The 23,358-nt window shown below is 46.6% G+C and overlaps 1 protein-coding gene across 5 annotated transcripts in view; it reads left to right on the top strand.

Annotated features, from left to right (window-relative positions):
* The first annotated feature begins 22,662 nt into the window (after positions 1–22,662).
* The window catches only part of VRK1 (VRK serine/threonine kinase 1), an 80,167-nt gene continuing 79,471 nt past the window's right edge, over positions 22,663–23,358 (top strand). For 3 of the 5 annotated variants that reach the window (XM_072963677.1, XM_072963678.1, XM_072963681.1), the window contains exon 1: positions 22,711–22,791. The gene's annotated coding sequence lies outside the window, so the exon portion shown is untranslated. Of the gene's footprint in view, positions 22,792–23,358 lie in introns of all 5 variants that reach the window. The other 2 variants (XM_006213898.3, XM_031679384.2) reach the window with 1 other exon arrangement.

Here is a 23,358-nt window from a genome sequence, read left to right on the forward strand (position 1 = left end):
TTCTTTCTACCTTCCAGCCACTAGTCAAAATATCTTAAAATTTATAGTACTTTTTTTAGTAAGAAAGCAGATAATAATAATGCCTGCATGTAGTGAAAATTTTAGTCTTCCTTTCTAATATTTATTATTTTATTTTCACCTAATTTCTTTGGCTGATACATCCAGAAAAATGGAAAAAATGTGGAGCAATACAGAAGACAGCTATCCTTTTCTTGCTCCTGACTTTAATGGGGATGCTTCTCTGATTCATCATTGGAAATTCTGTTTGTTGTGATTTCTGGTAAGTACTGTATGAGTGAGCCAGGGTAAGCAGCCCTGGGCTGGTTCTGCCAGTCTCCTTAGGTATCTTTCAGACTTGCTCCAGTCCTTGTCATTTTCCAGCCAGCTGGAAGGGGGAAATGGAAGTCTAGCAGAAACAGCTCCTCTTTAGAGCAATAACCTAGCAATTGCAGATGTCATTTCCACTCACATCCTATTGGCTTGAACTGAATCACCTGATCACACCTAACTGCAAGGAAGGCTGGGAAATGTAGTCTCTGGTTTAGTGGCCATATAATGGGTACATTACAAAAAGGGAGAAAGAGAGAATGGATATGGGGGGGGTGCTGGAACTATCTGTGTCACAATACTCTTTATCCACTTAAATAAATCTCCTTCTATTTCTAGTTAACAAGCAGTTTGTTCTATTTTTATATCCAGGATTAGGTGCTTGATTTCACCAGGTTATTTTTTAATGTCCTTTGAGGTGACCGTATGAATTTCTCCTTGAACCTGTTAATGAGGTGGACTTCCTAATGCTGAACCATATTTGCGTTTCTGGGATCCCACCCTACTCCATCAAGTTGCATTATTCCCTTCACAGACCATCATTCATGTTTTATTTAGGATTTGCTTCTATATTTATAAACAATGCTGACCTACTTTTTTTCTTTTAACATGTGCACTATTCTTATTTTTAGGGTCATGCCAACCCGCAAGGATGAACTAGGAGAATTTCTGTCCTTTCCCCCTCTAAGTAGTTGATCTGTGAAACTATTTTTTGAAGATTTGGGAGAATTAGCTCTTCACATCCTCTGGCTTGGTGGTTTTTTAGGGACAGATCCTCAGCTACTATGGCAGGGACTACTAATTGTCTCCAATATCTGTTCTCTCCTTTCTCTCAGATAAGAGAACCTTGGATTTGTAGCTGGGTATAAATGCCCGGAAGGAGACAATGTTCCCTAACCTCTCCTGTGGTTGGATGTGACCAAATGCCAACGTTCAGGTTGTGAAGGATTTCAGAATTCCTGTCAAGGAAGTGATGCTGTGTGACCCTTCTGGCACGTGCCTTTACAGGTGGGAGTGTTCGCCTTCTTCCCTCAATGTGCTGCCTAGAAGGGGGACCCAGGGAAGAGTCAGCCTGCTACAAGCTGGGATGGAGATCGACACAGCAGAAAGAACCTGAGTCCTTCGTGCCGTGCGGCTGCCACGCCAGCTCTGGACAGTTGTGCAAGTGGAAAGTTGACTTCTACTTTGTTTAAGCTGCTTATTTTGGGTTCTTGCTGCAACCACTGCCCCACCTAATTAGTATAAACCACGTTTTCAACAACTTCTCTTTTAAAAAACTCTTCTCTGTAATTATGCTTTGTTCTCATTTCCATTATATATTTGTTCCCTCTTTTTCTGCCTCTCCCTCATCAGGATCTTTCTGGCCTCTTCTGCAAACCCACCAGGCATGGTCCTCCCTCATGGTATTTGTACTTACTGTTCCCTCTGCCTGGAGTGCTCTTTTCCGAATATCTGCTTCCTGCCTTCTTTCCTTTCTTCCTCCCTCTCTCCTTTTCTTTTTTCTTTTCTCCAGGTCCTATTATGTGAGACACCATGTAATATGACCCCAGGAAACTATTTAAATGGTCACCGCTGGGGGTGGGAGGCCCCAGAAGGCACACTCATCTGCCTGCATTCAATGACACAACATCCTCCAGCCCAAAAGCAGGTCAGCCTTGGCTAACCAGGAACGGAGGAGGGGCAGTGGGGAACGCAGTTCTGGTTAATTCGGCCATCTGCCTTACTGGGTATATGGGTCTGCTGGGGCCAGCATAACAGAGCACCACACGCTGGGTGGCTTAAATAACAGGAACACGTGCTCCCCTCATCCCGGTTCTGGACGCCGGAAGTCTGAGGATGTGGGCCCCAGAGGAGGTTTGCAGATGCCCTGGCCTTGCTGAGAAAGGCTCAAGGCCCCGGGTGTGCCGGCAGCGCTTCGGTGTGTGAAGACATCTGAGGTCCAGTTGCCTCAGAGGCAGGCTGCTGAGCCCTAATCCTCTGTCCTAGACCCAGCTATCGTGCCACCTTCTGTTGGTCAAACACACCCAGTACATGTCCTAAAGGAGGAATGCTTCTAGAAAAAAGATCTGAGTGAGAACACTCTCTCCTCGGACCCCAGCACCAACTTCAGCACTTCAACTAAGTGCATAAAATTCCTTCTCATGAAGGACAAGAATTCTGAATGCAAAACAAACAAACAAAAAGGGCCTTCTCTGAACAATTTGCAGATTTTCCCAGGGCTTCTCATACTCACTGTCGGGAATAAAGGCAAAGCTCTGACTTGAAAAAAAGAGACCAGAAGGGAGATGGTGGCGGGGTGGTCACGGCCCCACTGCCCAGGAAGGCTCGCACATCCAAAGTTTGCAGCGTCTCATGCACCTGTTCTGTCTTTTGAGAGTAGCTGACACGGATAAACTGACATACAGCAAGGAACTAATAAGTAAAATGAGGTAAATTAACATAAATAGCGATTCACAATAGGTCTCTGTTTCACAATACTGTCTACGCACAAAGGCCTCGGGTTAGAGCACTTTTGTTGAATTTGTTACTTCAGTGAGAATCATGCGTGCGAGGCTTGAATAATTGAAAATTCCCAGTGACAGTTCCGACGAGCGGGGTTTTCCAGCCTCTTGTGAGTGACGAGCGAGACAGTCTCGCTCAACCCCGTCCTCACGTGAGAGGGGGATGCTAGCCAGCCTACCTTTCTTCCTCCGAACAAAAGCCGTGATGGCTTTGTCAGGTCCCACTTGGAAACACAATATCAATCTTGCCTTATCCATATTGTTGATGGGTAGTGGATATTCTACTGTAATTATGTCAAAAATGAAATATTTCAAAATGTGATTGGCAGGCTGATTACAATAATGCATGTGATTAAACCCAGAGCCTGCTTGTGTCACGAAAAGGAGAATGTCAGTGGCAATTAACTATTTTCTTTAAAGTTTGCCAAGATTTCTCCTGTTTTTCACTGTGCTGTTGTGAAACAGCCCACCGGGGCTCGTGGTGGCGGACATCCTTTGCAGCCTTCCTTAGAGGAGCCAGTGGGATTGGAGGTCCCGATGAAAGGAATCCTCAACTCCTGCCTCGTACAGGTGGACTTTGCCAGCCTCAGGCTGGAACCAAGGCCAGATTCTCTCTCCCTCTCTCTCTCTTTCTGTCTCACTCTCTGTCTCAGGCGCTCTTGGTGTCCATTTCTCTGTCTTTCATCATCTCCCTTCCCCATCTTTCAATTCAGAATCCTCAGAGGAAGGGCCTTATTAGCCCCGCTTGGGTCAGCTGCCCGATCAGACGCCCGGCGGGCTGTCATTCTGTAGGCTGCGGCCCCTGCCTCTCGCCTCCTGCCCGCGGCAGTGTCCACAGAGGGGGCGCTTGGTGAGCAGGGCCCCTGCCAGATGCGAAGGAGCAGTGGTCGCAGCTGCCTACGTGCGACCTGGGGCCGGGCTGGGGTTTGGTCCTGCTCTCATTCAGTTCAACAAATACTTTCAGGGCCTGGGCCTCTCCGGGAGGGGCTGGCGAGGATGCTCAGGCTAGGCCTCCAGGACTCTGTTTCTCCCTCTGGGAGTGGCTCCCCTCCCCACGGCCTCTCAGCCCCGCCCCTTCCGCTCAGAAGGGGGAGGGGAGGCTGAGCTTCGGCTCTTCCAGGTGGCTCTTCCAGGTGGACTCCTATCCTCGGGAGGAGACAACGGCTCGCAGTTCCCCCAAGTGCCTTCCCCACAGGGAGGTTTCTGCAGGGACGCAGCGAGGGCTCAGATTTGACTCAGGAACACAACTTGCTGCAGAGATGATCGTGCCGTGGGAGTGAGACACCGACTGACATGGTGTTGTTGCTAGGCTCCTGGAATTGCATTAAATTCTCATTAATTAACGAAACCCATCTACTAGTGATGTTCTTATTTATGCTGTGTTCTTCCCCAAATGGGCCACTGTCCCCATGACTTCAGAACTGGGGCTAAATGAAGCAACACCTGCTGGGGCAGGAGACAGGGTGAGAATGAACAATGAAATAGAAGATGTGCATGAGAAGAGTGTGTGTGTATGTGTGTGTGTGTGCGCAAGTGCACGTGTCTATGCACACTACTTCCTCTCTTTTAATAGGATATTTTAAAATGAGATATGACACTGAGCTTGTCCAGTGTTCTGGGTATCTCTTACTGCGTACTGAACCATCTCTGAATTTAGTGGCATTAACCGACAGCTGTTTCATCATATGCACGGTTTTGTTGGGTAGGAATGGGGGCAGGGGCGTGAGACAGCAGGTCCGTGCTCCACGATGGCTTGGCCTCGGCTGAGATGACTTGAACAGCTGGAGATGGCTGAGCAGCTCAACCAAGGCTGCGCTGCTAGAGCCTTGGTCCTGGCCCCTGGCTGTGTTTGCTAGGACTGAACTAACCACGTTGGCGTTTACCCTCACATATCTGATGCCTGGGCTGGGATGACTAGCACAGCTGGGGCTGGCTGGGCATCTCTCTCTCAATACACACCTCTCCAAGTGGCTAGCTTGGGTTTCCTTCCAGCATGGTGGTCCTAGGAGAATAGGACAGCTGGCTCCCTTCCAGAATGAGTATTCCAAGGCTAGGTGGAAACTCCAAGTGTTTTTTTTTTTTTCACAGAGAAAGTCTTGAAATTTAATTAGAATCCAAAAATTCAAAATGTCAGTAACTTCTCATGCTGGAAATTGAGACAGCCATGCTATGCGGGAGCTGCAGAGGGATGGGCAGTGGAGCACGGAGCCTGGAGTCTTCCCTCTGCGATTCCAGATCCCTGGCTTCCCTGTACCTCAAAGAACTGAAGCTGATTGAACTGGCTTCTGATGGCAAATACACCATCCCTTAGTCTTAGAATTTATGCAGTGTCCCTTCTCCCACATTCTATTGGCCAAGCAAGTCACTAAGGCCAGTCCTGATTCAAGAGGAAGGGAAATAAACTCCCCCTCTCCATCAGAAGATTGATAGAATTTGCAGCCATCTTTAAGCTTTAAAACTCATCCTGCTTATCAGCCATTATTTAATATTCCGAGTGGTTTCTCCAAGCCCTTCTCCATGGGGTCTCAGAACTACCGTTCTTAACTACAAGTCTAACCATGTCACCCCCCTGCCCCTTACACATACACACAAACACACACACACTCACAATCATAGAGGTCTTCAATTGTCTGCAAAGGATACCTAAGCTCCTCGGCATGCGGGGCTCAGTACATTCTTCCTAGTCTGGCCTCTACTTACCTCTCTACTCCTCTCCACTCATCCCCTATTCTCCATCCTAATTTAATGACACTAGTTCATTCATATCCATGGGGGAATTGGTTCCGGGACCCCACCCCATGGATACCAAAATCTGTGTAAGCTCAAGCCCCTTTGATATAATGCCCAGTCAGCCCTCCACGTCCATGGGTTCTAGATCCAAGGATTCAACCATCTGGTTGGATCCAGAATCTGCAGATGTGGAGACCCGGCTGTACCGTAATTCCAGAAGCTCTCTTGTCTTCCTCTGGGGCCTGGGCATGTGCTGCCTGTGCAGCGTTCCTGCTCCTCTGACCACTTCCTCCAGCAGCAGCTCATCTTTCAACAAAGCCCCCTGACATCTGCCCCGCCCCATCCCACCCTACACGGTGCACCTTTACTTTACGGACCTTGTCACTCTGCATGGTAATGACCTGTTCATGCCTCCCTCTTCCCTTATAGACAATGAGCTCCTTGAAGCCAGGAGATGTATTTTTTTGGGGGGTGGGGGTTGTCTTTGCCTAGGAGAAGACACGGAAGCAGAGTGCAATTTGTGAACGTGGAATGACTGTAGGAGCAATTGCTTTGAGAACCAGTGGATGGCGTGGCCTGAGAATTCACATTACTCCTTGAGTGGAAACATATGAGGTAGTATCAGCAGGAATATCAGAGCTAAGAAATAACTGAAAATTCTGTTTCAGCATCTGGAATCTTAACACCCTGCTCTCCAAGGGCGTTCTGCCTTCCTTTGGTGCTGTGAAATGGTGATAGAGGTCGCTTGTGGGAAAGATGTTCTGTGGTGGAATATGTTTGGGAAACCCAAGACTGAACAAAATTTTAAAATTTCCATCTGACTGTAGGAGTTAAGTACACTGATGAGCATTGACAATCTCCTCATAGAAAGTACAGGATGCCATGTTTCCCAAACTTCACTCTGGAACTCTTCTAGGACCACTGGTCCATGGTCCCATCTCTGGGAAACGTTGTTCTATTATTCTGGTCTGCCCTGTAGCCCCTTTCAGGGACTACTCCTGCCTTTACCCCCTGACCACCTGGCAGTGGAGCAAATGTCCCTGGACTCCAGATATTGGCAACTGTCAATTACCAAGTGATGCTAATCATTTTTCTTTTCCATGTCAGGTGATTGGTCTAAAAGGTCACATGGAACCAGGGATGGAGGCAGTCATATGGGCTCACGCACAGCATAAAGGACAGTGACAGTTCTTTTGTTCCCTCATTTTTTCAAATTGAAGCACAACTGATGTATAATATTATGTAAGTTACAGGTGTACAATATAGTGATTCATAGTTTTTAAAGGTTTTACTTCATTTATAGTTATTACAAAATATTGGCTGTATTCCCCATGTTGTATGATATATCTTTGTAGCTTATTTTGTACATAATAGTTGGTATCTTTTAATCCCCTACCCTTATATTGCCCCTCCTTCCCTCTCTACGCTGGTAACCACTAGTTTATTCTCTGTAACTGTGAGTCAGCTTCTTTTTTGTTATATTCATTAGTTTGTTGTATTTTCTAGATTCCACATATATGTGATATCATACAGCATTTGTCTTTCTCTGTGTGACTTATTTCACTTAGCATAATACCCTCCAATTCTATCCATGTTGCTGCAAATGGCAAATGTTCCTTCTTTTTCATGGCTGAGTAGTATTCCATTGTGTGTGTTTGTGCATGGACACTTACGGTGCTTTCATATCTTGGCTATTGTAAATAATGCTGCTATGAACATTGGGGTGCATGTATCTTTTCGAATTAGTGTTCTTATTTTTTCAATTTTTTTTGGATATATACCCAGGCGTGGAATTGTTGGGTCATATGGTAGTTCTATTTTTAGTTTTTTTGAGCAACCTCCAAACTGTTTTCCACAATGGCTGCATCAGTTTATATCCCCACCAACAGCATACAAGGGTTCCCTTTTCTCCACATCCTCACTAACATTTGTTATTTGTGTTCTTTTTGATGACAACCATTCTGACAGGTGTGTGATAGCTCATTGTGGTTTTGATTTGCAGTCCCCTGATGCTTCATAATATTGAGCATCTTATCATGACAGATCTGCGACATATTTGAATGCCCCTTTAAAATGAGGAAGTGGAGGCTTGAGAAGTGAATGACCTGCCCACAGTAAAGCTAAGAGATCAGTGGTCTCCACGCTCCAAGTTAGCTTCTTTCCACTGCACCTCTGCTCTCAGTGAGACCCAAATCCTTCAGTTATCAGAGAATCGGGTCAACCAGGGACAGGGAACCTACATTCTTCGAGCGCCTATATGTACCAGGCTTCTCAGCGCCTGTAATAGACTGGCCCCTCCAAAGAACACTGGGAGCTGGCATTGTGGAACTTACGTTACAGATGAGGTGACCCAGCCAAGGACACACACTGGAAGTAATGAGGGAAGTTAGAATTAAGCTCCATGGGCTTAATTCTTAATTTTGGATGCCTTGCATGTCTTGGCTTGAGCCATGTGCCTGAAGAAGCTCGTTGCTGTCCAACCAGACTGGTTTTGATACCTGCAGCTGGACCTAGAGAAAGAGCAGCCGTCTGAAACGGGTCTTACTCACTAGCTGGAGGTCCAGCCTTGCCGTGGGATTAGCTGCTGCTTCCAGAGGAGCCTTCTGGGGAAAAGGATCAATGGCCAAATTGGTAGATCTAGTAGGGCTTTTGCAATAAAAGCTTTTCATGCCTCTTGTTCAAAGCGTTTAAGTGCCTTTTAGATCACAGACTGAACCATCGACATTATAAAGTGGAACCTTTTAATACCAAAATACACTTCCAGAGTAAAATTCCATTATGGGAAAAAGCGTTTCACAGCACCAGGCTAGATGACAATTCTCTCACGTGTAATAGGATGTATGAAATGTTTGATGATAAACAGAGTTTCCCAGCATTGTAGTAAGACGACTTATACCACTGTGTGTGTGTGTATGTGTGTGTGTATGCGTGTGTGTGTGTGTGTACACATGAGAAGTTCCATCTCATTTTGGACACCGGTTTCTGTATCTGTAAATAGTGGGAATTGGAACTGCTGGGCTCTGAGGTGCTTCCTGCTCTCAGATTATATGGAAAAGCCATTTTTCCATTCTTGGTTTCCATTTCCTCATCCTTAAAATGAGGGCTTTTGAATCAATCAGAAAACTTAGTTGTAAGTGATAACTCAAAGTGGCTTAAGCAAAAAAAGAAAAAAAGTGACTATAAGGGCTCACGTCACTGCAGATCTCAGGAGTGTTCTGGGCTCAGGCAAGGGTGTGGTCAGAGGCTCCAGCAGCGTTACCAGGACTCGATTCCCTTCTGTCTCTTGACATCAGGGTCGTTCAGGCTCCCCCTTTGTGCTCCCCTCCCTTTGCCCCAGGTTCACATGCTCCCTGTTTGGCCACGCCAGCAGAAGGAGAGCTTCTTTCCCCCAGTGTTTCCAGCCAAGCCTCTGGATTGAATCTCATGGGCCCAGATTGGATCACAGGGATAAACTGTCTATCCCTGAGCCAATCACCATTTTCAGGTACAAACTACATCAATTGGCCAGGCCTGCGCCACACGCCCGCCCAGAGCAGAAGCTGGGAGTGAGGTCAGCCCCATCTGACTGTAAAGTGAAAGTCATACAGGATGTTTCCCCATTGGCCTTGCGGAAGTTGCTGATGGAGGAACGGCGGGAGGATGTTGAGGGAATGAAATAACAGATATCCGTCTGGGGTGGGAGCTAGCTCTAGCTGGCCCCCAGGCTCACTCAAGCTGTAGAAGCTTATGGATAATAAATATTCAGTGCCAGCGACACTTTTGAGGTTATTAAATCCAAATGTTTTTGCTTCAAGTTAAAGAACTGAGGCTCAGAAGGGAGAAGTGACTTGCTCAAGATCACCTAAGTCTTCAATAGCAGGCCTACAACGAAAATTCAGGTCTCTTACCCTCCACTCCATGCTCCTGAGCCCTCCTCTCTGAGCTACGCAGCCAGGGAGGCCTCCTGGGAAGGGTCGACCCAGGGGAGCCTCTTCACAGAGTCTGGTTAGGGCTTCGTTGTTTATACTTGCTTCCGCTGACAACAACCCTTTGACAGCCCATTTAGGCTGTTTCAAGTTGGCTGATGCTTTCCAAGTTTCCTTACACAGAGTCAGGAATCTCAGACGTGATTTCCGATTATGCTACTGATTTGCTGTGTACTTTTGGTCAAGTCACTTAACCTCTCTGGGCATTGATTCTCGATTTGTAAATTTACCCTTATATCAGAGGTCCTGCTTCTCTCCCTACAGATACCTCTGGGATCTCTTGGGTTCCAGAAGGGAACCTAATACACTCTCCCACAATCAGGGTTTCCATGAAGGCTTGAGAATCCTCTCTCTGGAAAAGTTTGTGTTTTAACAAAGGGGTTTAAGGATTACAGTGGCTTTCTAATAATGGGAGTGTTTCCAGCAGTGTGGGAGGGCACATGCCTGGCTTTGGGGAAGACACATCTGGGTTCAAACCTTGACTCCTCACTGTGCATGACCTTGAGCAGCTGGTTAAAACTTTTCAGTCTCTGTTTCCATCTCTGGAGAGTGGGGACCTTTGAGACTGGCTGTGCTTGGGCCAGAGCACTTCAATGTGGCAGCAGGGGACGTGCCTAGCAGCAGCTGGTGTCAGTGGGAAATTGTCAGCACAAATGACAGCCTCCTTTCTGTATTCCATCAAGGAGAATTACGGCAGTGACGTCGCCATGGCTGGTGTCGTGGGCTGAATCGTGTCCCCAACAAGATGTGTCCAAGTCCTAACCCCCGAACCTGCGAATGTGACCTTATGAGAAAACAGGATCTGCGCAGCTGTAATCAAGTTAAAGGTTTTGAGATGAGATCTTCCTGGGTTTAGGGTAGGCCCTAAATCCAAGGACTGGTGGTCCTTAAAAGAGGAAGGAGAGGGGGATTTGATGCACACAGAGAAGAAGTCCACGTGAAGACAGAGACAGAGCCTGGAGTGATGCTGCTGAGGGCCAAGGAACCCTGAGAAATGCCTGGAGCCACCAGAAGCTGGAAGAGTCAAGGAATGCTTCTCCCCTTGAGTTTTTGAGGGAGCGTGACTCTGTTGACACTTTGCTTTTGGACTTCCGGCCTTCAGAGCTGTGAGAGAATACTCTTCCATTCTTTTAAGTCACCATTTGTGGCAGTTCGTCGAGGCAGCCACAGGAAACTGATACAACTGCCAACCTAAGTTTATGATAAAAACAGAAACTTCGTAAGTCCTGTAGTGTTGACTCAAACTGCCCCTCCGACTATAAATTAAAAAACTCTGACTTCAGTCTTTCTCCCTCACTTTTCTCCCTCCCACCATTCATTCTCAGCATGTGTCCTGTCTTTCTGCTCAGGCTGATTACCCGCGGACACTTCCCCTACTGAGCTGATTAATCAAAATACCGAGTCATTCATATCACACTTAGAAATTCCTGATCTGGCTTAAAAATAGTAACAGATACGTACATATAAACCCAGCTACAAACCAGAGTGATTATTGGTGATTTAATTCCCTCCCGGATCATAAGAGGAGGTGAAATTACACTGCAGGAATGCATTTTTAATGATATGTCTTTACTAATAGAAAATATATTAATACACTATATGCGCATATGCTTTGGCGAGTCAGCTGCCCCAAACTATTCATTTATTCATTCAACACATTTTTATTGGGCTAAGTACCAGGCACTGTGCAAGCCCTCTGCTCTCAGGAATCTTTTGTCTGGTGCAGGAGAAAAACAGCTGAAACATGCAATGACGCTGGATGTTGACTTTGGTGGCGAGTGCTTTATTTATGGTTCAAAATGGAAATGCTATATAAATAAAATTATAGAGATAGAAAAAGCTTACAACAAATATAATACTTAATTAAAGTAAGGTAAAACAGGAAGGTGGATTCAAGAAAGTGGAGGAGAAGCAAGTATCTAACAGCTCACTTTCTCTCGTTTCCTGAGTCCATTAATATTCAGATCCCACAATTCATCGATTCTGCTATGTTTTCTCTGTCCCTACATGCCTCATTTCTGGCCTAAATTCCATGGTCAGCCATTAAAATCATTACTTTATACAAATATTTAACTCTTCTGGTTATCTTAATAAAACGCTTTGACTGAGTACTGTTCTGATTTTACCCAAGCTTTATCCGTTACATGTGTGCAACTGCTTAGCTCAGTATGACTGGGTTTGAAAAACACAAAACCACACTGATTGTTTTAATTTTACATTAGTGACCACTAACCTGAACAATTATAATATCTTCCCTAAACCTGCTGACGCTCTGATTCTCCTATTTATCACAGCCCCCTTCCCCATTTAAACCTATAAAACAGCTTTCATTTTCCTTTTTTTTAAATCGATTGTACTTCAATTAAAAAGCAAATAAGCAATCCATTTAAAATATGGGCAGAGGAACTGAACAGACATTTTTTCCAAAAGAGGAAATGCAGATGGCCCACAGGGATACGAAAAGTTGCTCAACATCACCAATACCAGGGAAACGCAAATCAAAGTCACATCATCTCACACTTGTCAGAATGGCCACCATCGAAAAGACCACAAATAACAAAAGTTGGCAAGAGTGTGGAGAAAAGGGAACCCTTGTACACTGTTGGTGGGAATGTAAATTGGTGCAGCCACCATGGAAAACAACACGGAGGTTTCTCAAAGACCTGAAAATAGGATGAGTGCTTTAAAGGGAGGATGCTGGGTGCTGAGAGGGGGGAGGTTGAGGGCACGGGCTCTGGAGTCAGAGCCCTTGGGTTTGAACCCCAGCACTGTCCCTCATTAGCTGCAGGTCTAAAATAAGTCACTGACATTGCTAGGTCTCCGTTTCGCAGGTCCCTGGTCCTCGGACAGAGCCGTTCCTGTTCAGGCTTGGTACTTTTTGGGTTTCAATGGACAGCCTGAAATTAATCAAGCTCAAGTCGCCCTTGCAGTGGGCAGCAGCTGAAATCTCTGCCTCTCTTTCAGTCGTTCGATTGTAGCTTCCCTTTGGGCAGCTCAGAGATTTGCTCATGCAGGTGCAATTCATTAATCACCCCAAGACTTCTGGGGCATTTATATGGAGGTTTTAGGACTGCGCCGGTGACTCCCTCCCTCCTGTGATCCCCGCCTCTCCGTCCCCAGCTTCCAACCACTCTGGCAGCTGAGACTCCACCCTGATTCCTCCAGCTGAAAAGATTGTGGCTTTCTTCTGGAGTTCTAGCCACCAGGTGGCCTGTAGGCTGGAGGGTGTCCTCAGTGGAAAAGTCAGATAGGCTTGGATCTCCAGTGGTTTCAGGGGTCAAATCCCCTTCCGTTTCTGCCTGCTGTGGGCTGCTGCCCTGCGGGAGGTGAGTATGACAGAGCCATTCCACCACCGGAGCTCTCTGTTTCTTTTTTTAATCTACATTCGTTCCTTGGGGTAATTCATCCGTTCTCACAGATAATCCATTCTCATTTCTAGCAGGCCAACCACGTGCTCATGCTTCTCAAGTCTGTCCACCCTGTGAAATCTGTGTAGGGATGAACATAAAGAAAAGGACCTTGGAGACCTAGAAGTTGGGGCCAAAGAAGTGGTGGCAGGAGACCCTGCGAAGGAGCTTTCAGAAAAGAAGGACAGAAACTAGGCAGAGTGGAGTTACAGAGACCAGGGGGAGGAAGCGGTTTAAGGTGAGCCAATGGGCAACGGTGTCGAATGCTGTGGGGAGGCCGGGTGAGATCAGAACTGAGCAATGGTCATCGTAATTAGTAACGTGCGGTCATTGGGAACCAGAGCAAGGATGCTTTGGTCGTGTGAAAGAGGCCGACAGCATACTGGAGAGGTCAAAGAGAGGGTCAAAGCGGAGACAGAGACTGGAAGACACAGATGTAGACGTTGGTGGCATGAGAGGGGCCGTAGCTAAAGAAGGTGCAGTCTATGAAGGGTCACAAGACTAAGGTAGCCTTTTACAATTTCTCACGAGCCCCAAGCCACTTGCATACTCCATGCCTTTGCATATGCCTTTCCCCCTGCCAGGAAAGTCCTTCCCATCCCTGTCTGCCCGATTCGCATCCACTCATCCTTCAGAACTCCACTTGAAGGCCCAGCCTTTCCCACAGCCACTCCCCTTGCTGGGCTGGGCGTCTCTTCTTTCTTTCACATGTGTTCCTTCACTCCCTCCTCCTTCCCCCGTCACAGCTATGGGGGGGTTCGGAATTCTATTAACTACCACTCCATCTCCTTTCCTCTGAGTTTTGCAAGAAACTGAAGTATAGACACAGAATGAAACAGGTGAATATCAGAAGGCCAACTTTATAATCAGTAAAGCTGGTTGGGAGAATATGGCTTGACCTGTGGATGAATGGGCTTCTTCAGACTTTGGCTCCAGGTCTAAACCTTGGAGCAACTGCCCTCAGCCAAGCCATATGCAGTCAGATGCAGTGGGGTTCCTGCCCCTTACATCTGTGGTCCTCAGCAGAGTGCTTCTAGACCTGAGTCAGGAAGGCGGGGCGGGTCCTGACCTGAGCCTTCATATTCCTTGGAGGCAGGAGCAGGCAGGCAGGCCAGACAGAGAGACAGAGGATGAGAGAGGGAGAAGAAGGTACTCAGCCCCATGCTCGATTCCGTCTCTCAGTCTCACCAATCTCACAGGTCACTTCGAATTGGTGAGGAGTGGGTGGGAGAAGGGCTGAAATTCCTTTCTAACAGTGCTTCCCCTGGGGTGTGGAATGGAATTTTCCTCAAGGGAAACTGAGGGTGGGAATGGTCATCCCCTCTCATAAGCCAGCCACACCCGTGGGAGGCAAAACCATTGATTTGTTTGCTCAACATGAGTATAATTTGTCCGCAACCTGGTTATTCATTCTCTCTCAAGGTATTAACCAGAGCCACAGGTACAGAAAAAGAGGAGAGTGGAAAGTCCACTGATCTAGTTTTAGTAGGTGGTGTGGAGTTATCTTGGCCTTGGAGTAAGACCGTCCTGGGTATAAAACCCCATTCTGTCATTAACGAGCTACAAACACAGTTAAAGGACCTGCTCTCACATGTTAGGTCATCATAATAAGACCTGGCTTTGGGTTGATGATAAGGATTAAATAAGTCAGCATCCTCTCAAGGCCTCCCATGACAGACGTGCAGTGTTTTTTCATTCCTGTTCCCTTTCGCTGTGTTTTGGAATTCTGTTACTCTACACCCAAGCTTGACACTTATCTCAATGATCAAATTCCAGATTTCTGAAGATCTGGGGCCATGTGCTTTCTTCACTGTGTAATCCCACATTCCCTTTGACATGGAGGAAGAACACCATCTTTGACACCTTATAGTTTAGTTCAAATCCTGCCTCCATCGCTTATTGGCTGTATGACTTTGGGTGAGTTGCCTAAATTCTCCAAGACTTCATTTCCTCACCTGTAAAATGGGCTAATAATGGTACCCACTTCACAGAGCTCCTGGGAAAACCGAAGGAGATACTAGATATACAGTACTAGGGACCATATCTGGCACTTGGTATCTGTTAAAATACATTAGCTGCTATTATTTTAAAATATTTGCCTATTGACTAATTGATAGGTTATGGTTTTAGCTAAAGCAAGGAGGTGGTGATGTTGATGATGTGTGGAAAAAAGGAAGAATGCATTTTCCATGCAATGACTATATTTGGCAACAAGTCTCTCCAATTCTCTTGTGATAAAAGGATTTTGTTTTGCTCAGAGCCCCTTGAGTCTCATAATAATGCTTATATATAGTGCCTTTTGTCCTAGAATCTTGGAGCAGCCCTGAAATCAAAACATAACCAGAGTTGGATGGCTGCAAAGATAAAAGCAACAATTTGCTTTTGTTTTTGGAAAAGCTCTCATTCCTTTCCTAGTTTGCAACTTGGCAGCTGGATGTGAACATGTATGTGTATTTGACCTGGGTCTATGGCAAGCCACTGACAGTAAATGATGGTTGAGGCTTGGCTCCTGGAGATGGAGTGACGTGAGAGGTGGACCTCGTGATGTTTGGAAGGTGGGCAATAAGAGAGGGATGAGCTGAAGGAGGAGGAAACAACCTTTACTGAGTGCCTGCCAGGGGCCAGGAACTTTACACATGCTATCTCATTTAATCCCAACAGCTTCTAGTAATTGCAGATGAGGGAGGAAGCTCAGTGAGGTTAATAATTTATCCAAGCTCACACAGCAATTAAATGGCAGAGGGAGTTTCCAGACTTGGGTCTGCCTCCTTCACAAAACCCACACTCCTTTCGCATAACCACTTGCTTCTTTCTTTCTCTAAAAATGTTTGTCTTCACTTTCAAAAAGTGTGGAGTGGGAGAAAGGAGGAAAGCTGCATCGCTTAGAAGTTGGGCATGACAGATCCAGTGTGGCACGTGGGGAGTGGAATGAAAAGGAGCGATTATGTGGAGAGAAAGTCCGAGAACGCAAGCCCTAGATATCCTAGAATTCAATCCAATCTAAGACTCCATCAGTTCTAAAAGGCCCCATTATTTTATGTGCTACTAATTGAGAAAAAATAAAATCACCACCAATTACAACTGGCATTGATTGTAAGATATACTCTGATTTCAGAGACATTAAAATGTGAAAAGCTTGCATGTTAGAACTGATACGGGATGCCATTGATCAGGGCAAGCCCTTCTCTTGTATTAGCTGAAATTTAAAGCAGGACACAGGGACCGTTCTAGGTATTTTAAGCACAAAGCGATTTAATATAGGGGGTTTGGTACATATAAAATCGCTGAAGGGCTGGACTAGCAGGCAAAACCCGCCAGGGAAGCCACTAGCTCTGCCACAATCAAAAAGAGGAAGGATGAGGAAGTCACCCCTGGGACTGGAGAGTCTAGGAATTCTGAGAGAGTTCTAGCCACTTGCACAGTTAGAGGGCACACAGCCCACCACTCTCACTTCTGACACTAACTGCAAGTTTGGTGTGGAGTTCCCCAAACCACTCATAGGTTTTTTTTTTTTTAAATAGAGGTACTGGGGATTGAACCAAGGACCTCGTGCATGCTAAGCATGTGCTCTACCACCAAGCTATACCCTCCCCCTTCTCTCAGTTTTGATATTTTGCTAGAAGAACTCACAGAACTCACCAAAAGCTGTTATACTCAAGGATGCAGTTTATTGTGGGGAAAGGATGCAGGTTAAAATTGCAAGGGCAGAAGCAGAGGCCAGGAGGGTTCCAAATGCGGAGCTCCAGCTGTCCTCTCCCCATGGAGTTAGGACAGTGCTACTTTCCCAGTATCAGTGTGTGACAATCCACATGGAGTATTGCCATCTAGTCCAAACCTCAGTGTTCAGAGTTATTCCTGGGGCTCCGTCAAGAAGGTGTGATTCATTGCTCACATCCTGCTCTCAGACTCCAATCCCTCTGGAGGTTGACCAATACTGTGTGACCCAAAGTACCCACCATAAATTGCATTGTTGGCCCTTCCAGCATGGCCAGCCACCACCTTAAGTCATATTGTTGGACAATCTGGTGACTCAAGGCTCCCAGGCAAACAAAGACACCCCTATCAGGCACAGCATTACAAGGTTTTAGAGATCACCTTGCAGAGGCTGAGGACAAAGGCCAGGGCTCTTTTTGGGCAAGGTGAAATTCTCTGTCACACAAACTGACAACTGGACCTGCCGCCCAAGGATCACAGCGCTCCTACTGCCACCAACACAACTGTCCTCTGGCCCTCACGGCATTGGACACATGGCACTGGAACCCTGCTGCAGAAAAATCCCAAGACACCATGACCGTGTTGACACCTCACTTTGCCTCCAGATCTTCTTTGAGGAATCTCACCTGGGGAACCTCATTTGCATCCAGAGCCCTAAGCCCTCGAGAACCTGGGAAATGTGCGTTTTGGCTGTGCAGTCCTGTAGCAGGAAGTGACAGTAGAAGTGGGTAGAAAGGTGTGTGTCAGTAGACCACAGCTGCCACTCCTCCTGACGAGGGGGCAGAAAGCAACCCGACCACAGGCATCGCACATCATCCCCAGCTCACAGAGTCTCCCCAACACACTGTGAAACAATCCAGTCATTCTTAGAGGCTCACACATTAAAATTTTCTGTACCACTAATCTCTCAGAACTTAGAGAAGACAAACAGCTATGGCATTTTGAAAACCTGCTTAGGAGATGTAAACGTATGAAATGATGACTGGTTGGCGCCCTGGTGGCGAGTGGTTAAATGTTCGGTCTTCTGAATCAGTCTCAACCTTGGCTTAAAGCCCAGCGGTATCGCTTACTAGCTGTGTGACCTTGAGTCAGTTACTTATCTTCTCTGAGCTTCAATTTTCTCATCTCTGTAGTTGCGGGAGGGCTAATCTCACTCCAAGGGTTATTGTGACAATTTCTTGCTATGTTGCTTGTAAATTATTAGCACAATTCTTGGAAAGTGCTTAAAACTTAATAAATGTCTGTGAGTCCGTTTCTGTTTTATAAAAAGTTCATTTGTACTGGGGAGGGTTGGAGGGATAAATTGGGAGTTCAGGATGTGCAGATACTAACTACTATATATAACATAGATAAACAATAAGGTCCTACTGTACAGCAGAGGGAACTGTATTCAGTATCTTGTAATAGCCCATAATGAAAAGAATATGAAAAGAAATAAATATATATATACACACACATACAACTGAATCACAATGTTGTGTACCAGAAATGAACACATAATAGGAAATCGACTACACTTAATAAAAGAGCTTAATAAATGGAAGCTGCTACCACCACCACCATCACCATCCTCCTCACCATTGATGCCATCATAATCAGGATGAAGGAAAGGAGAAGAGAACATTTTCCCAGGACTTTAAAACTTCATTCATCTACTTTTGACCTTAGACTTATCTATAATCATCAATTATTGTATCATTAAATCCAAAAGAACCTATTTCTTCTACTGTGGGCATCACTAGATTTGTTCAGCAGAGTGAGTAAGTCAGTGTTACCATGTCTATGAGGCCTGGCAGAACAATTTGCTTTTCTTACTGCCTTCTCACTGCATGGAGTCTGTGTGCTACCAGTTAGCTCTGGTCTCATTACATTTTCCGACACCAGCAGCTGTGATCGTCATCAGGATGGACTTGGAGTCAGCCAGGTCGATTGACCACTAGCAGTATGACCCTGAGCAAATAATTCCATTTCTCTGGGATTTTGTATCCTCCTCTGGACACTGGGGATTGTGTTACCCACCTCTCGGGGTTACATGAGATGGTTTTCCTAGCACATAATAAATGGTCATAGGAATCACAGTTACTAGGATCTGTGGACATGTCTGGCTCTCCCACTGGATTATAAATCTGTAAGGGCACCATGACTGGCACATGGTCAATGCTAAAAAGTCCTTGCTAAAATGGAACTAAGCGCTCTGGGTCCCTGGGATGGGATGAGACATCAAAAGGGGATGGAGGAGTGGAAACCAGAGGCAGGGTACTCAGAGGACTTCTAAACATATTCTGCTCCGCGTCCCTCTCTTTCCCCTCCTCCCGGCAGGTAATAACTCCTTGGGTTGTTTTTAGGTGACCTACACTGAGCAATAACACCCTAGCAGCTTTGTTCCAGGAAGATTAAAGCCCTTCTCAGACATTACCTCATTTATCTCCCATCAGGCTGGGGAGGCAGAGAACTTGTTGGCCCAGGATGATTGTTCCCATTCTACAGATGAAAACAACAAGGTCAAGGACGCGTGATCTGACTCACCCGTAGATCCAAGGTCTGCCGAAGCCAGCCGGGGCAGTACTGCTAGTGACTATCATGCTTGTCTGAACTTCACAGACTGGGTTTCTGCCATGGTCTTGCTACATCAACCTCCCCTCCTTTTCCTAAAGTGTCCCATACCATTTTTCCCTTTCTGTGCCTTTATGCTTGGGTTACCGGGGTTGGAGGGTTCTTGGAAATAAAAGAGTGCACATATATACAGATCCCATGTATAAATGTTCAGCTGGTCTTCCCTTGCTAGGCAGCTGGAAAAATTTTTATTCATTGGGCTGAATCCACTCAGGGGTCACCTTGCTTCATCCACAATGACCCTTTGGCCAGGAATCCCTTTACCTGACTATGCCAGCATCTTGTACAAACCTCTATCACAGCACCAAAATTATTTCCCTAGAATTATCCTCATGTACTGAGACTGTGCATAGAGGGGCAGTAAAAACCACATTTGGAAGTAGATTCAGGGGCCTAGAATCCCTTAAACTTTTTGATTTTTTTTCCTCTTTAAGAACTGAGATAGTGTATGTGGAAAAACATAGGGCCTAACACATAGTAAGGTCTCCCCAAAATTAGTTAAACCAGACCCCCCGAGTTCCCATTGCTTAGCCCAATGCCTGGCTCACAGGAAGTGCTCAGTAAACATTTGTTTGGACTGTACAGATATTTTTGGAACATATGGCAGGACTGTACTCATTGAACCTTTCCTCCTGAGTGCAGTTCTTTTTTTTAATTTTTAAGAAATTATTTTTATTTGTTTACTTTTTAAATCGAAGTATAGTCAGTTTAGAATGTTGTGTCAATTTCTGGTGTATCACATGTTTCAATCACACATATATATACATATATTCCTTCTCATATTCTTTTCATCACAGGTTACTATAACATACTGAATATAGTTCCCTGTGCTATATGTCGGGACCTTGTTCTTTATTTTAAACTGGTAATCATATAGGCTCAAATATACTTTAAAAAAATCTACATTTTCCTAGTCCCCTCACCCATATTTTATGATTTTTTTCTTTTTTCTTTTATTAAGTATAGTCAGTTCACAATGTTGTGTTAATTTCTTGTGTACAGCCTAGTGACTCAGTTACACACATAAATATATTTCTTTTCATATTCTTTTTCATTATAGGCTATTACAAGGTATTGAATCTAATTCCTTGTGCTATACTGTAGGACATCATTGTTTTATGATTTTGATGTCCTCTTTTACATCTTTTACCTCTCTTGCTGTTCATTGTGGTTTTCATCACATTTCCAATTGTGATTATCTTTTTGCTATAGATTCTTGTTCCTTTTCCAAGTTCAATTCTTCAATTCTGAAGCCCAGCTCTGGCAAGTCCTTACTGGTCAATCTTCTCCATAACCCTGATCTTGATACCAAGCTATCAGCGCATAAAAATCCATCGAGGGCCTCCTATGACCCAGAGTTGTATCCCCACCTACAGCACCTCAGACAGGTAGCCTATGGGATAGCAGCCTGGACTGATGTCCTGCCATGCTCTGCACTGGCAAGACATCTCAGCACATGTGAGTGATGTTGGAGCTGATGTCAACTGCCTTAGAACATGGCTGCGTTTAAGTAGAGTTTATCAGTAAGCCATCCGACTTGGGGGGAGGGGGCCATGAGTTCCAGAATAAATACACTCTGTTCTCATCTTGGGATACTCCAAGCATTTTTGCTGATTTAATTGTGCTTCAGGGCTGGCCAACTGTCAACCCAGCATGGATGCAGGGACATTTCTTCTGCATGCGGTTAGGGGAACACGGTCACAATATGACAGGTGAGTCCTGTTCCAAGTCTTCATAGTGTATGTATCTCTGTGTGTGTGTGTGTGTGTGTGTGTAGAATATCTTTCTCTCAGTGGATTATGGCCACAGATTCTTGTGAGAGAATTCCACACCCATGAGATGTGTGACTCTTGAGACCTCGCTGCCGACAATCATTCACTGCACGCTCACCTTGTGTGTGTGTTTCCGTCAGGGTCTCAATAAGAAGGAGATGGCATATTGAAACAGGGTAATTCAAAGAGGGTTTATTTGCAACAAGAGTATTAGCAATGGTGTGGGGGTGGGAACCATAGGGATGGAGCAGTAATTTGTGGCACAGCAGCAGTCATTGTGTTATCAGCTGCGAGTCTCAGGCACAAAGAGAGGGAGCTGTCACTGCAAGCTGGAGCGGAGGGCCAGGAAGCAGTGGACTTCAGCTGAGGGCCCAGGCAACGGGAGGTGATCTTGCCAACAAGAATCCAGCAGAATACTCACCTTCAGCAATTTTCTTTCCTTTCCTACTGGCCAAATCCACCAGAAGCCAGGGGCACAAGAACCTAGAAGTAGTTTGTACAGCTCAGCCTCATGGGGCTGAGGGCAGACTGAAGGAGTATCTGGAGCACGTGAGGATATCTGGAGGGGCAAATGTGAGTAGTCAGACACAATATTGAACTGTCCAATGGACAGAGTGATTCCGGGTTTTGTGAGGACCAAAGGTCCCACAATCTGGGGGGTTCGCTTTAAGAAAGTTGTACAAAAATATCTTACCTTGGCAAATAAAAACAACCCCAAAACTGTCAACACAAAACTTTGAAAGAGACCTGTGCTCACGCTTCATTGATTCACTGTAAATCTCCCTCTGCCTATGGCTTTGGTGACTTTGACCTAGAACTGTGTCCACTAAAAGCTTACAGTCTCATGAGTGATGAAGGCTTAGACGATGGATGATAATTACAAAGCAAATCGTGGCAGTAGAAAATTACAGATGGAATACTATGGAAAGTTAGGCAGACATTGAAATAGGCTTTGACAGACATATAGAGCTTAGACACATGGCTGTGGGGGGACAGAATACTATTAATACTACTATTTATTGAGCATTAACTACGTACAAAGTACTGTCTCTAGGTTATCTCACTTAATTCTGACAGAAACAGGAAACGGAGACTCGTAGAGGTTAAGCAGTTTTGGTGCTACAAAAGTGGCACCAAAACTACAAAGCTACAGAGTGGAAGAGCTAGAATTTGAACCGGGAGCTGTTGTTTCCACAGCCAGGCCATAGCGCACTGAACCAAGCTGCCGAGGGTTCCAGGGTGTGGACCAGAAGGCGGGAAAACGCAAGCATCAGGAGGCAGATAGGCTCCGACAAAGTGGAACACAGGACTTTTTTTGTATCCAGCTCTTTATCAACACACTTATTTAAGAAATCAAACTACTGCGAACAACAGCAATATTTATTTCGGTTCCTACAGCATTGACAGGTACAGCATTTTACCAGAGGATAGACTCAGGCTGTGGACCACATTTCCCAGAATCCCACGGGAGCACACGAACCGGGAGCGCCTTTTCCCAGTAAAAGACTCCACTTCCCAGCATGCAGTGGGAGCGCCCGACCGCGGCTCCCGGCATTCCTAGGGAGGCGGCGGGGGCCAGCGCAGGCTCCGCCCCGCCCCGCCCCGCGCGTTCCCGCTCGCTCCGCCTCTCCCGCTCGCCCGAGCCAATGGGAAGGCTCCATACTGCGGGGTGTGACGGGGCCGGAGCCGCAGCGAAGTTGCAAGTCGGCGAAAGCGGCGGGAAGTTCGTACTGGGTAGAAGGCGACGGATCTGCGGCTCGGGGTAGGGCGCCCGCGCGCGGAGCGGTCCAGGGCGCCGGCGCCGAGCAGGGACCGCGGAGGGGGCGGCCGGGGGCTGGGCTGGCGCGGGGAGGCGGCCGGGGGCTGGACTGGCGCGGGGAGGCCGGGCGGCCGTGACCTCGGGCGGCGCCTGGGGCCGCGGACGGCGCGGCTCGGGCGTCCTCTCCCGCCGGGTCTCCCTCAGGCCCCGCTGCGGCCCCGGGCTGTCTGCACCGGCCAGGCCGGTTCCCCGGGCTTAGTTCCCCCTTCTGACGGCCTGTAGGCGGGTCAGATTTGCGCGGCGCCCGGGGCGCTCGGCCCGGTCTGAGAGATGGCCTCTGTGGCTGGCCTGGACTGCCGAGGTCCCTCCGCCGTCTCGGAGCTCACAGTGTGCGGGGGAAACGGAATAGAAGCAGGCGCGACAATTTGCAGATGCTGAAAAGCTCCCTTAAGATGAGGACAGGCGGCTGTGGGCCGGAGGGGTGGGGGCGAGGGAGGACATCTCAGAGGAGGTAACGTCTGACTTGGACCTGAGATGGGGGAAGGAGCCTGCGCCCTTGGGGATAGTCTT

Source organism: Vicugna pacos, chromosome 6 (genome assembly GCF_048564905.1).
Source record: "Vicugna pacos chromosome 6, VicPac4, whole genome shotgun sequence".
Lineage (NCBI taxonomy): Eukaryota > Metazoa > Chordata > Mammalia > Artiodactyla > Camelidae > Vicugna > Vicugna pacos.